Genomic DNA, 12,555 nt, shown 5'->3' on the forward strand with positions numbered 1-12,555 from the left:
ATCTACAATATTAAGAGTAGGACTTTCCCTCCAGGTGGCATTGCAAAATTCCGCTCTGTATTATGCGAGACACACTGTTACTAAGTTTCTTGCACTGATTTTCCTTTTGTCCCCAAGCAGTGGTAGGGTTAAAAGTGATACTGTAAAAAGTGCTCATAACAAGCCTATTTATAGATTTTTTTATTCATAACAAGGCACGAGGTATTTGATTGCAATCGCATCTGGTGAAAAGTCTAGGATGGTACATAATTATTTTTATGAATCTTACACTACATAATATTATGCATTTGGCCCTAAGGTTGACCGGAGGAAAATTCCGAAAGGCATTAAGTCCGTCTTATGTACACTGTTCTATGTGCATATAAGTTTAAAAAAAATATGTAGTAGTACAGTATGTCTTGTATTTTGATCTTAATTAAAGAGAAAATTGACCCAAAATTATCGCTAAAGTAATTTCAATGTTTGTTTGTATTAAATAGGCTCCGAAACTGCTGGACCGATTTTAAATAAATGTTTCACGATTAAAATCCTACATTATTATTCTGGTGAACATAGGCAGTAAGTATACTTCGACGACGAAGTTAGTCACAATCCAAACAAAAACCAGCACCATCATAAATTACAACCACATTTTAATTTAAAAAATAATTAAACCCACGCCATGAAAAGAGGTTTTAATCCGACGCACGTCTCCCGCCAATTCTGCATTCCCTACGCACAAGATGGCGGCGCTCTCTTGACATATTTCTATTCTTCAGATCAAAGGGCCCTGTACATAAGGGATAGTCCCCTCGCCTAGATAAGTCTAGGTACTAGCTCGCACCTAGGGCTTCTTGGAGGGCCGGGTATTAAAAATAATTGCGTAATATCGCTAGATGAGTAGTGTGAAAATGTAATAGAATTGCAGGACGCATTTTTCTATGCAAGAAGCGTCCGCATTAAAAACCACACTCGCAAATGCCTTTTGTGAGCTCCCATAAATTTTTTTTCAAACTACGTATCACGTTCATCAGAAATAAAGTATGATACTAAATGGTTAAGGAATTTTTCAAATCGGTCCAGTAAATATCGGAGCGTATTCAATAAGAATAAACAATCAAATATTTTTATAATATTAGTTAAATAAATACGCAGGCGAAGCCACGGGAAAAAGCTAGTACCATAAAGCTCTATAAAACGTTGGTCAAGAGAAAATCTTTTTTCGATACTAAAATAATGAAATCTTCTCAAAAGTTTTTGCTAAATTGATTCAATTTCTGTATTACATTACAGAAGGGCTGAGCAGGGGTGGGCTCTTCGTACAAATCAATTTGTATTCTGCCCTTTTTCTATGATTGTTATCAATTGCTAGTTCATTCACCTTTTCAAATCGTGCCTTATCATTCTGTATTGTATCGATATCACCTTTCTTGTGTATTTATATTTTTGTTTGTTAAACATTAAATAAGTTTAGACACGTTTCCCAACCCGTCTGGCCAGCGTGGGGAGTGTAGGCCAAATCCTATATTTGCCTCTGGTAAATTAGAGAGTCGTGCTCCTGCAGTGGAGACTGAATGACCTGATGATGATGATGAGAACACACACATGGTCTCAAAATATACATATTTTACTTCTTATAGTATAGTTTTACTGTTTAAAAAAACGAACGGATTTCTTGAAAAGTCAGATATTTTAGTAGACAAACTACTGAACCAAATTCATCAATCTATCGGTCACTCACTCAATACGAAATTTCAGAAACTACAAGTGCTAGGAGTCTCAAATTGTGCATGGGGGGATTCCTTTAGAACGTAGGTACTCACTAAGACGGGATTTTGCTAAATTCAACCATCAACTAGGCCGCTGGTTCAAACTATTTTCACGCATAGGTACGAAGACGCGGGCACAGCTAGTATTTCCTAAAATCTCTTCCATTTCTCGTAGAAAAACCTCAGCCGTCTCACATCTGAATAATAAGCCAATTCGATCAAAATATTTCCCCAGTTTTTCATCTCGCAGCGGAAAGCTCATGAAAAGCTGGAATTTACATTTATTGTGTGTTTGGATAAACGTTTGATATTTTTTCCGGGAAAACGCGGAAAAGAGGATGCAGTTTTCGGAAATATAACGCAATAAAGAACGCCGGAAATCGCAAATATTTATTCAGTTACAAACAGAGGAACAGTGTAATAAGTTCTTTGTAAAGAATCCTCATTATTATGGTATTTAATTTAATTTAATTTATGCGGATGTGAATATTTTTCTATGATAATTATAATATTTTTTTGTATTTTTTTTTAAGATGTTGACTGTTGCTTTATTTATTTACAATTAAGTAATTTACAATAAACTAAAAAATTTAAAAAATAATGATTTTCATTTAAATTAAATGGAGAGACACAAATTGATCGTTCATTCTTTTAAAAATTCAACTTATTTCGATAAGTCTTCGTAAGACCCATACCATAATATGCATCGAAGGGCGACAATCTATAAGAATTAGGCCGATTTACTCGTAGCTCATTTATTAAGGGCTGATTTTACCATCGTCGGATAACTTATATCTGAAGAATAAACTGTGGGTCTAGACAAAGTGCAAATTATAATCGCAAACCAGTCGAAAAGTGGTCGAAAAGCCCCTTTTTCAACCGACTTCAAAAAAGGAGGAGGTTCTCAATTCGACCCGTATGTTTTTTTTTTTTTTTTTTTTTTTTTTTTTTCTATGTTTGTTACGCGATAACTCCGCCAATTATGAACCGATTTGAACAAATCTTTTTTCTGCGTATAGGTAATACCTCAAGGGTGGTCCCATTTAAATTTAATAATAAAAAAAACAACCCCCAAGGGTGGAAAATTGGGGATGAACTTTTTTATACGCAATATCTCCGCCGATTATAAACCAATTTGAACGATTATTTTTTTGTTGAATAGGTATTATCAAAAGGGTGGTTTCATGCGAATTTGATGAAAATATTTCACCCCCTAGGGTGGAAAATTGGGGATGAACTTTTTTATACGCAATATCTCCGCCGATTATGAATCAATTTTTTTTGGTCTCAGTGTACTGCCTACCTTTAGTGGTAACATCTAGGTAATAATTAGTTAACTAAAAAGCAAGAAATAAGTAAAATTTTATAAAAAAAAAAAAAAACCGACTCCAAAAAACCTACACTAAAACGTAGAAAAATAATTACTAATTACCTACTTATTTATTAGGACGAATTATTAATATTTATGTAGGTATACCATGATTGATACTTTTGGAGTCGGTGCAGGCAAACTTTACATGTTTCATAATCTTGGCACCGACTCCAGAAGTATCAATCATGGTATACCTACATAAATATTAATAATTCGTCCTAATAAATAAGTAGGTAATTAGTAATTATTTTTCTAAGTACGTTTTAGTGTAGGTTTTTTGGAGTCGGTTTTATTTTTTTTTTATAAAATTTTTGTATGGAGTTTTGACGGATTCGATTTTCGATTCGATCAAAAAGTGCGTTTTGTCTAAGGGGGCTGATCATTTTGACATATTACCCATACTGAAACTGTTAAATGCCAAACTTATTCTTCAGTTAAAAGTTTTGATATGTTTGTCGGAAGTCCAGAAAAGGTTTAAACAATAAGAAAACAAAATAGGGCGGTACGAAGTCGCCGGGTCATCCAATCCTTTATAAGAGAAATCCTAAGATAAAACAAAGGTAGTCCTTCCACTTTCATTTGCAGTAACTTCTTATCCTAAACATTATCATCACATCTGCAGTCGGCCAAAGGTGTTGTTTGCATAAACTGCGTTTGTCACATTAATGCGTGGCTGCGTATGGTCTAATTTGGGTAAAAAGCGCTCAACGCGGCCCCGACGATCAAAGGTGGCATAGACTGGGCAATGGATAGAACTGGCAAAGGGAAAAACTAAAAAAAAAAAAAAAACTAAATAAAATACTATTTGGCACCGCGGCCCCCCAACGATCAAAATATGTGGTATAGACTGTGCAACAGATAGAACTGGCAGTGGAATAATAAAAAAAAAACAAAAAGAAAATAATTTAGAACTGGCTAGTAATATAATCAAAAAAAGAATCATTATAAATAAAACGAGTGTAAAAACAAAACAACTAATTTGTACTTAGTTAAGTACTTAGCTCCTAGGTATAGCTGGAAACCATAATTATTCTATGATGCAGTAAGTTGGTGGATGTTTAGTAAATACCTGTCTCTTATTTTTTTAAAGTGGCAACTCTAAATCGCTCTAGTTCTGTAGTCAGTGGGCATAGTCTATAGTGCAATAAGTAATAGATGTTTAGGTTGATTCTCCCTGTCTCTTATTTTATGAGTGGCAGCTCTAATCGGCTCTAGATCTGTAGTCTATGGCGCAGTAACAAAGCTTGATTTCTACTACTCTTTACTCGTATGATGCCGTTATAATTTAGCCTCTTTTTTATTAATAGCAGCTTAAACCGCTCTAGATCTGTAGTCTATGGGCGTAGTCTATGGCGCAGTAATAGGTGTTTAGCGCGCGCGGCCGCATAATGCAAGGCTCGTGGCCTACATCTCGGGACTCAGGACTACAGGACTTTAAAGAGACCAGAAATCAATATGGTGTGAGATTTCATCCATAGGTATAGTTCGTTTCATTCACGAAGACGCGCCCCACCAATTTTTGGTCGAGCAAAGCGCGGGGTGCGGGGAGTTTGATCCGAGCAATCCGAGCGTCATTATTGTAGTATGCGTGTGCAGTGTGATTTAGCGTGTACCGATAACACTCTAACATTAGCGGAAGAATGGTGGGGCGCGTCTTCGTGGATGAAACGATCTTATAGGTCTTTTTAACGAAAGCTCTCTATCATGGCTTAAAATTACAGTGAAAACCGTTGGGAAATCTTCTTCTTGTCGACAACAAACCTATACAGTGTCAGCCCAAATCTCCGCTATAAGAGTGGCGTTGTCAGTAGCATTCATTCAATCTTCCCGCGTGCAGTTGTTTAGACATCATGTGCTTCATCGACTAGGGAACACAACCACACTTGCACTCCAAGTTTAAGACATTAGCTAAGAGCCGTTGGGAAATAATAAAGAAAGATTTCTTAATTTAGTACCTACTCGACTAACAGTAGTGTTTACGAGTCACACTGTTACTGGCTACAGTGTGACTGGTTGGAAAGATAATTATTTTAAACAGAGGTCCTAAGCAGTAACAGTGTCGCCCGTATTCACAAACATTACTATGAGGTCTCACAGTGCGCGTGGACGCACAGGGTCACCCGAACCAATCAGTCTCTATTCAATGCTGTGCATTCGATTTGCAGCTTCACTTAAGCAAGCATGGTTTGTGAATACGGGCGTGTGACTGGATAGGATTTATAATAACATACATTCTACAGTCATTAAGGTATTTTTAATTTTGGACCATAGACTATGCGACAGGCTAGGCTGAATAGTTTCCCGGTGACCGGGTTGCCATTTAAAAAGTGTAGTTTTCTATCGGTTGCGCATTGGGGCATAAACAACAGAGCGTTTTCAAAAAAAGAACGAAAAAGGAAAATGCGTTTTCCGCCACCAGCTAACTGGGTGTAAAAAAGTTAATTTGGACGTTATGTTTGGGGACCAAACGATTTTTTTTTTGTTTAGCCCGAAGGCTAACTGGTAAAAAATGCTTTATGGTATTAAGTTCGCCTTCGTAGGTATACCAATTTAAATGGCATTAAAGGACAACATTTTAGAAGGAACAAAGGTATTGCTAGATGGTTTTTAAACTTTTTTACTTTCACACAATGAAACACTTTTTAATTTACAGAAAAAATAACAAAAAATTAAATAAAAACCACAACCCTCAGTTTTACAGCACAGAACATTTCCATCTTTGTTCGCTGAAAAAGCCTATCAAAGGTACACCATGAAAGCACTCGGCAGTGTTGCCAGCCTGTTTAAACGGCGTGAATAATCTGAAAGATGTTGCCATGTTAAACTAACAGGCATAGACAAGGAAAAACGGGCAAAACGTTCTTACCATTGTAGAGTTATTGGGTCCAGTGCAAGCGAAGCGATGAAGAAAATATATGAGAAATTAGAAAGACGAAATTCACAATTTGAAAGTGATTTATTAATGAAATCAAATCAAATAATTTATTTAGTCTATAGGCTGTATAGGCCCTCTGGGCACTTCTACACAACCCAAATATAGCTTGCCCTACCACTGCTTCGCCGGGACAACATAATATGGGATGGTGCTGAGAAGAAGTGGCGGAAAAATCTTAGTCGTATTTTTTGAGAACAGGCGTTTTTACACGTCCCAGTATTATTTTAACCCTATCACTGCTTCGGGACAATAAATGAGCCAGTGTTGAGAAAAAGCGCAAGAAACTCAGTCACCTTTCAGATTCATCATCATTATTTTAGCCCAAGGCGATCCACTATGTCGAAAGCTTGGACGTAAGCCTCTTCCGATAAGATTTTTTCAACTCTACTTTTTCATCCAGGGTGACAAACGACTGGCCTGCCACCATTTTGAGGTTGGGTAGAGCATTATTGCATGTGAAGTTATAAAAATGTGTGAAACATCATCGTTATTTAGTTTCCATTACAGATGCACGACCCTCTCTAATTCAGTTGTTTTTGCTTTTAATATTTTTTTTATCGACGTTCATTTCTTTTTCTTCTATTTGTCATTTTTTAGTCGTCATTTATAAAGCGATGGATATCTTTTCCAACATCTTTCACTGGAGTCAGATCTCAACGTACCTCCGCAAAGGCGCACTTGCAGCCTCCCTCCGTACTCGTCATAAAGCAGGAATAACGTGAAAAATAATATGTGAGAAGTGAGAGCCCTCAGCGCCTATTGAACGCACTCCGTCTGTGAGGGTAGAATGAAATTATTTCATGCGAGTTACGTGCTATAAAATATCAAACAAAAATCTCACGTCCAAAATACCGCAATGTCTCAACTTCTCAAGTCAAGTATTTGACCAGTGTGTGTTGCCAGTGATGGTATATGGATCTGAAACGCGGTCGCTTACTATGGGCCTCCTAAGAAGGCTCAAGGTCACCCAAAGGGCGATTTAGCGGGCTATGCTCGGAGTTTCCTTGCGTGATCGAATCAGAAATGAGGTGATCCGCAGGAGAACTAAAGTGACTGACATAGCTCGCAGAATTGCTAAAATCAAATGGCAGTGGGCGGGCACATAGCTCGTAGAGACAATGGCCGTTGGGGCAGTATACTAAAGTCAAAGTCAAAATTTCTTTATTTGTTTAGACTAATAAATAGTTCTTACAAATCGTCATTTTGCTCTTAAGGAGCCTCTACATGTCTCATAATCTTTTTACCCTACCAGCGCTTCGAGACCAACATTTGGCAAGTGCTGAGAAGAAGCGCCGCAACAAACTCAGTCACCACAGCTGTCTGCCGGTTAATATAAATAAATAGAAATAGTAGTAGTAGGTACATTCAATTCAGGAGCAGTTCACTGAATTTACCATGCATTCTTGTATGGTGTATCTTATAAGAATGGGTATACAAGATTGCGTGGTATATTAAACAAGGTAGTGACGTGCTAATATCTAGACTTACATATTAAGATACTAGTAGAAATGACTCGCATACATAAATTTGAATAACTATTACAATCTATAGGTCTAGCGTATATCTGAGTCAGAGCCTGAGGTATGGGAGCGGCACGGGAGGAGCGGGATTGTCACATTAAGATGTGACAGAGCATACAAATCTGACGTTTGATGTCTATGTCATAGTCAAAGGTCGATATGCAGTCTCTTCGGGGAATGACTGGTCTACCCTAGGTTTGACCAAGGCCTTCAGGCAAACCCCGAAGTAAATTCTTATTTCGGCCTTTGACTAAGTCAAACCTAGAAGTGCCTAAACGGTTCAGTCAAACGTCGAAACTAAAATAATCTGTTTCGGGCTTTGCCTAGTCAATCTTAGAAACGACTGACAGACTCGGTCAAAAGTAGACCCCGATTTCATTAAATTGAGTTTCGACCTTTGCCTGACCAAATTATTTACTCAAACTAACTAACATTATTTAGTCAAAGGCCGAAATGTTTGGGCTTTGACTAAGACTTCTAGTCAGACCTGAGGATTGACTAGTCAAACCTAGGAGTGCCGGAACTTCGAGGTTTGACTATAACATCTCCAAAAACTTTCCGTGTCGCTCCCATACCTCAGGCACTGACTGAGTTAGGTATACGCAAGCCCTGTAAATTCTCCCAGCCTATCCAAATATGCTAACGGCTAAAAATTTCTATATTCCTAGACCATAGACCAAAAGCTAGCCATTCAAAGCGGCTGATTGTTTGAAATAAAGGGGTGTCGCCATAGGGGCCCATTGGAAGGCGATAGACAATAGTTTTGTCTATGCCCGTGTGAGGCCAATGTGAAAAGGCGTGAACGCGGAATGTGTGAAATGTGAAGTGCAAAACCGTTTAATTAAAGTATTATTAAAATTAATGCATTTTAAAATAGAGGACATTATTTTCGCCCTTTTAAATATTTTTAAAAGGAAATCTAATTCTAAACTCAATTAATGAATTTAATTTTTAGTGTTAAGAGTCCCATCTTTTCAAGTTCGATTTTTTCAAGTTATTTATAATTTAAAATTAAATGAATGAAATCGAATATTATTATCTAACTGATATTATCGAAATAACAGTTTTGTGCTATAGGTATGCGTGAAAAGTAAGATTCTTGTAAAAAAGATCTACATTATTTTGTCTCCCTTTTTATTTATTGCAGCTAATCTTCAAAACGGAAAATTCTTATGCTGATATTAAATGTGTCTAAAAAACTATAAATACTCATTATTATAATGTTTTACGCAAAATAAATACATTATACTCTTTCGGTAAGGTGGTCTCAAGATCTTAATTAAAACTAACCGATAAAACGGAAAATAGAAAAAATGCTTATTACTTTCCAGCCCAAAGGTAAACTAATTTGCATCCATTACAATATTTTTCTTTTGTTTTAGTTAAGTCCAGCGTAATTAGAAAAAATATTAACAAATGCTTATTTCTAAAACTTGACAGGAAAATTTAAAGTCTATTACAATAATGGAAGGACAAAAATACTCAAAACAAAAAGTAGTTCAGAACATGAAAATGTCTCGGACCCCAGCCCTAAGCAATTGGGTATAGACAATGCGCAATTATTTGTTTGAACTTTATGGTAGTGCATGGCACTGGCCACTAGGGCGGTCGATGTTGCCATAGATTATGCACGTGATGCAGAAGTGACTCTATATTAATATGCCTACGATGCCAAACGACTTTGTATTAATAAAAAAATATTTTGCTGCTCTTTTAGTTACTGTTGAATCCAACAATTTAGATCGAAAGGCTTCAATCCCTATACAAATAAAAAAGAAATAAAATAATTAAATTAAATTAAAGTTATTGAGTATTGATTAAAATAATTTTAATGTGTCAATCAACCTCTATAAAGAAAATAGATGATAAGCACGATTAAAAAAACTAACTCGAAACTTTGATCTTTCGAACAAACAAAGAATCATCAAAAATTTTTTTTTTTTTTTTTTTTTTTTATCCACAACGAGGAAGCTCTTAGCCTGAATCTCACCTGATGGTAAGTGATGATTGCGACTACGTATTTTCAGGACACTGAAAAAACTACCTACTGTACTATCATAAAACATTTTTATGGAATACTGCATGTTCTTTCTGTCAAAAAAAATGTTTTTTTAATCATTCCAAGTATCATTGAGTAATCAGGCACATGACTACTACCTAAAAAAATATACTGAATGGAGAATCTTCTCTTTTTTTCAAATTGGTTAAAATAGGTAGGTATAAACTTATGTTGGTAATCACTCATTACTAACTTCAGAGTGGTGGAGACTCTGTTCTACCAAATCTATGGCAGGCCGGACGCCAAACAATCCCAGTACAACATAATTAATAATTAATAAATCTATTCAAGCCAGATTGCCAGTCGAGTGTGCTCGACTACTCGGCTGGCCGGCAGCTGGGGAAACCATAGACTAACTCTATGGAGGGAAAAAATTGTCTATGGCGGTCAAGAGTGTTTGCTATGGAAACTAGAAACATTACCCTCTTTACTGCGGTCGGGTCTTTGATCTGGTTAGGATGGAGGTTTAATATTTATTTGGGTAATTAAATGCTTATCAAAACTGGCGAGAAAGTAAAACGTCATACACGAGCTATGCCGTGACTTCGTACGCGTTGAATAATAGGTATTTCCCGTTTTTGCAACATTTTTCATTACTGCTCCGCACCTATTGGCTGTAGGGTGATGTTATACAGTGTGTTAGGTAAATGGGTATATGAGCCGACACTAGCCCGTGTTAACATGGGAATATAAATGGTATGGTGAAGTCAGATATTTGATGTCATTATTTATTTATTTTTAATTTTCATACAAAATAAATTTTATAAAATCCGATTTGTATGAAAATTAAAATAATTGAAATGAAGATATAAATTTTCTGACTTCACAATACCATAATATATGCCCATGTTGACATGGGCTAGTGTCGGCTATTTACCTAACACCCTGTATAACTAACAGCTTAAAATTTTCCTCGATAAATTGGACACAAAAATATATTCTTAAATAGCTATTGCTCTAATTTTAAAATTACAGGTACTTAGAAAGTTGATAAAACGGTCAACTTTTTACCCGACTGCGCCAGAAGGAGGGTTAAGTTTTTCAATGTAGTTTTGGATTATGTCTCTTTAAACCCATTCTGGTGCATAAGGTCCATAGTGGCATTATGTCTACAGTATCATTTCGTCCATAGTATCATCACCAATATTGACAAAACTTCAATAAGTAGATAACTGAAACTTAATAACATGTTAGTTGTTTTATTTCAAATACATTTTTGAAATGGATCAATTCTTTTTCCACGTCCAATTGCTCTCAATAAAAGGTTTCGTGTGTCGTGTATTTTTATCTTCGGCGGCCATTTTGCTTCCACTGCTGAAAGGTAATTAATTAGTGGTACGCTCTCCGAGTGGAAATGGGGGGACTTTGGGAGAGGGGATGGCGATTTTGCTGTGGCAGTAAATACATTGGCATCTTCATGATTTTTTGGAGAACGTGGCTGAAAATGTCAAGAAATCGTCGTTCGTTCTTTAAAGTGCCACAACTTTACTGAAACTCAAGAGGAGCGGGGTATAATTTTTTTTTTAGATTCCGTGGAGGGTAGTTGAACGGGAAGCATGGTCGATCTGTTTTAATGGTTTCATTTTATTATTTAATGGACTTTAGCGTACAAATTTGGTGTTATTTTGTGTTCTAAAGTGCAGTGAAGTGATAAATTATAAAAAACATTGAAATACTTCGAATTTGAGCGCGCATCGAGTGTCGAGTGGGTTGTCGTATGAACAACCCGGTGGCGTCTCGAAACCTGCTTACGGGCATACTTAAATCCACGGAATCCATGAAAAATCAATAGAACTGAAACACCCACGTTCTATTGATAACTATGTCAATATTTTTCACTCGACATTGGCAGAAATAAACCTCCCAAAGAGATTTGGTTGCCACAAAAAAAAAAAATAATAATAATATATTTTTTTATTATTTTTGATATTTAAGCTACATGCTAATCCGCTTAAGCTGAAGTGGCAATGGGTAGAGCACATAGTACGCAGAACTGACGGCCGTCCGGAGGAAACAACAAGGTTCTGGAGTGGAGTCCACTTTGACTTAAGGTAGCAGGAAAGCGCTTAATGCAGGCAGCTACCAACCGGTCAATATCCAAATCATTGGGGGCCGCTTATGTTCGGCAGTGTACGTCCAGTGGTTGAAATGATGATAATGAGACGTATTTGGCAACGGTCTTTTTTGCTATGTAGGTACGAGTAAGTATCCATTGCCCGACTCCATAGCGAATTTTCTTGAAAATCTCAAACAAAGGTACATAATTATAATGAAATCGCTCATACAAGTTTATTTCCATAGAATTACCTATTATCTTTAAATTACATGACAGGTGATTTTTCAATCAGTGTCTTAATTTTATTAGCGACTCAGAATCAGTAACTTAATCAATTTAAAATGGATAATGTTTGCAAATTACTCCCTGTATACTATTGTCAAGCAGGTGGAATAAATAAACTTTTCTTACGTTATGATACGCTATCAGTTTATATCTTCCACCGTCTCCTAACAGCATATCAACCCTCGATATATTTAACCCGGCGATCTGCACTAAACGGTCTTCCTTTTTTCTTTTCAGCTGAAACAATTCTATTAAACTTTATTTAAAAGGAAGCTGTCCATTTTAATAGTTTTTCAGACAGGTTTAGCCTATTAAAATGCAATATATTTTTATCTGACTGCGCCAGAAGGCGGATTCATAAGTGGGGATAAGTTATTCAAGTGTCGAACTTATTTTTATTTATTTTATAGCTGTCTACTGATTATATTATTTGACTCATTACCGGTGACTGAGTTTGTTCCGGCGTTTCTTCTCAGCACTTGCCATATGTTTGTCTCGAAGCGCTGGTAGGGCCCAAAAGATAAGGAGACATGTAAAGTTAAAAGTGCCCCATAAGGGCTACCTTTTCTTTTTTATTATT

The sequence above is a fragment of the Ostrinia nubilalis genome, chromosome 27 (assembly GCF_963855985.1).
Source record: "Ostrinia nubilalis chromosome 27, ilOstNubi1.1, whole genome shotgun sequence".
Taxonomy (NCBI): domain Eukaryota; kingdom Metazoa; phylum Arthropoda; class Insecta; order Lepidoptera; family Crambidae; genus Ostrinia; species Ostrinia nubilalis.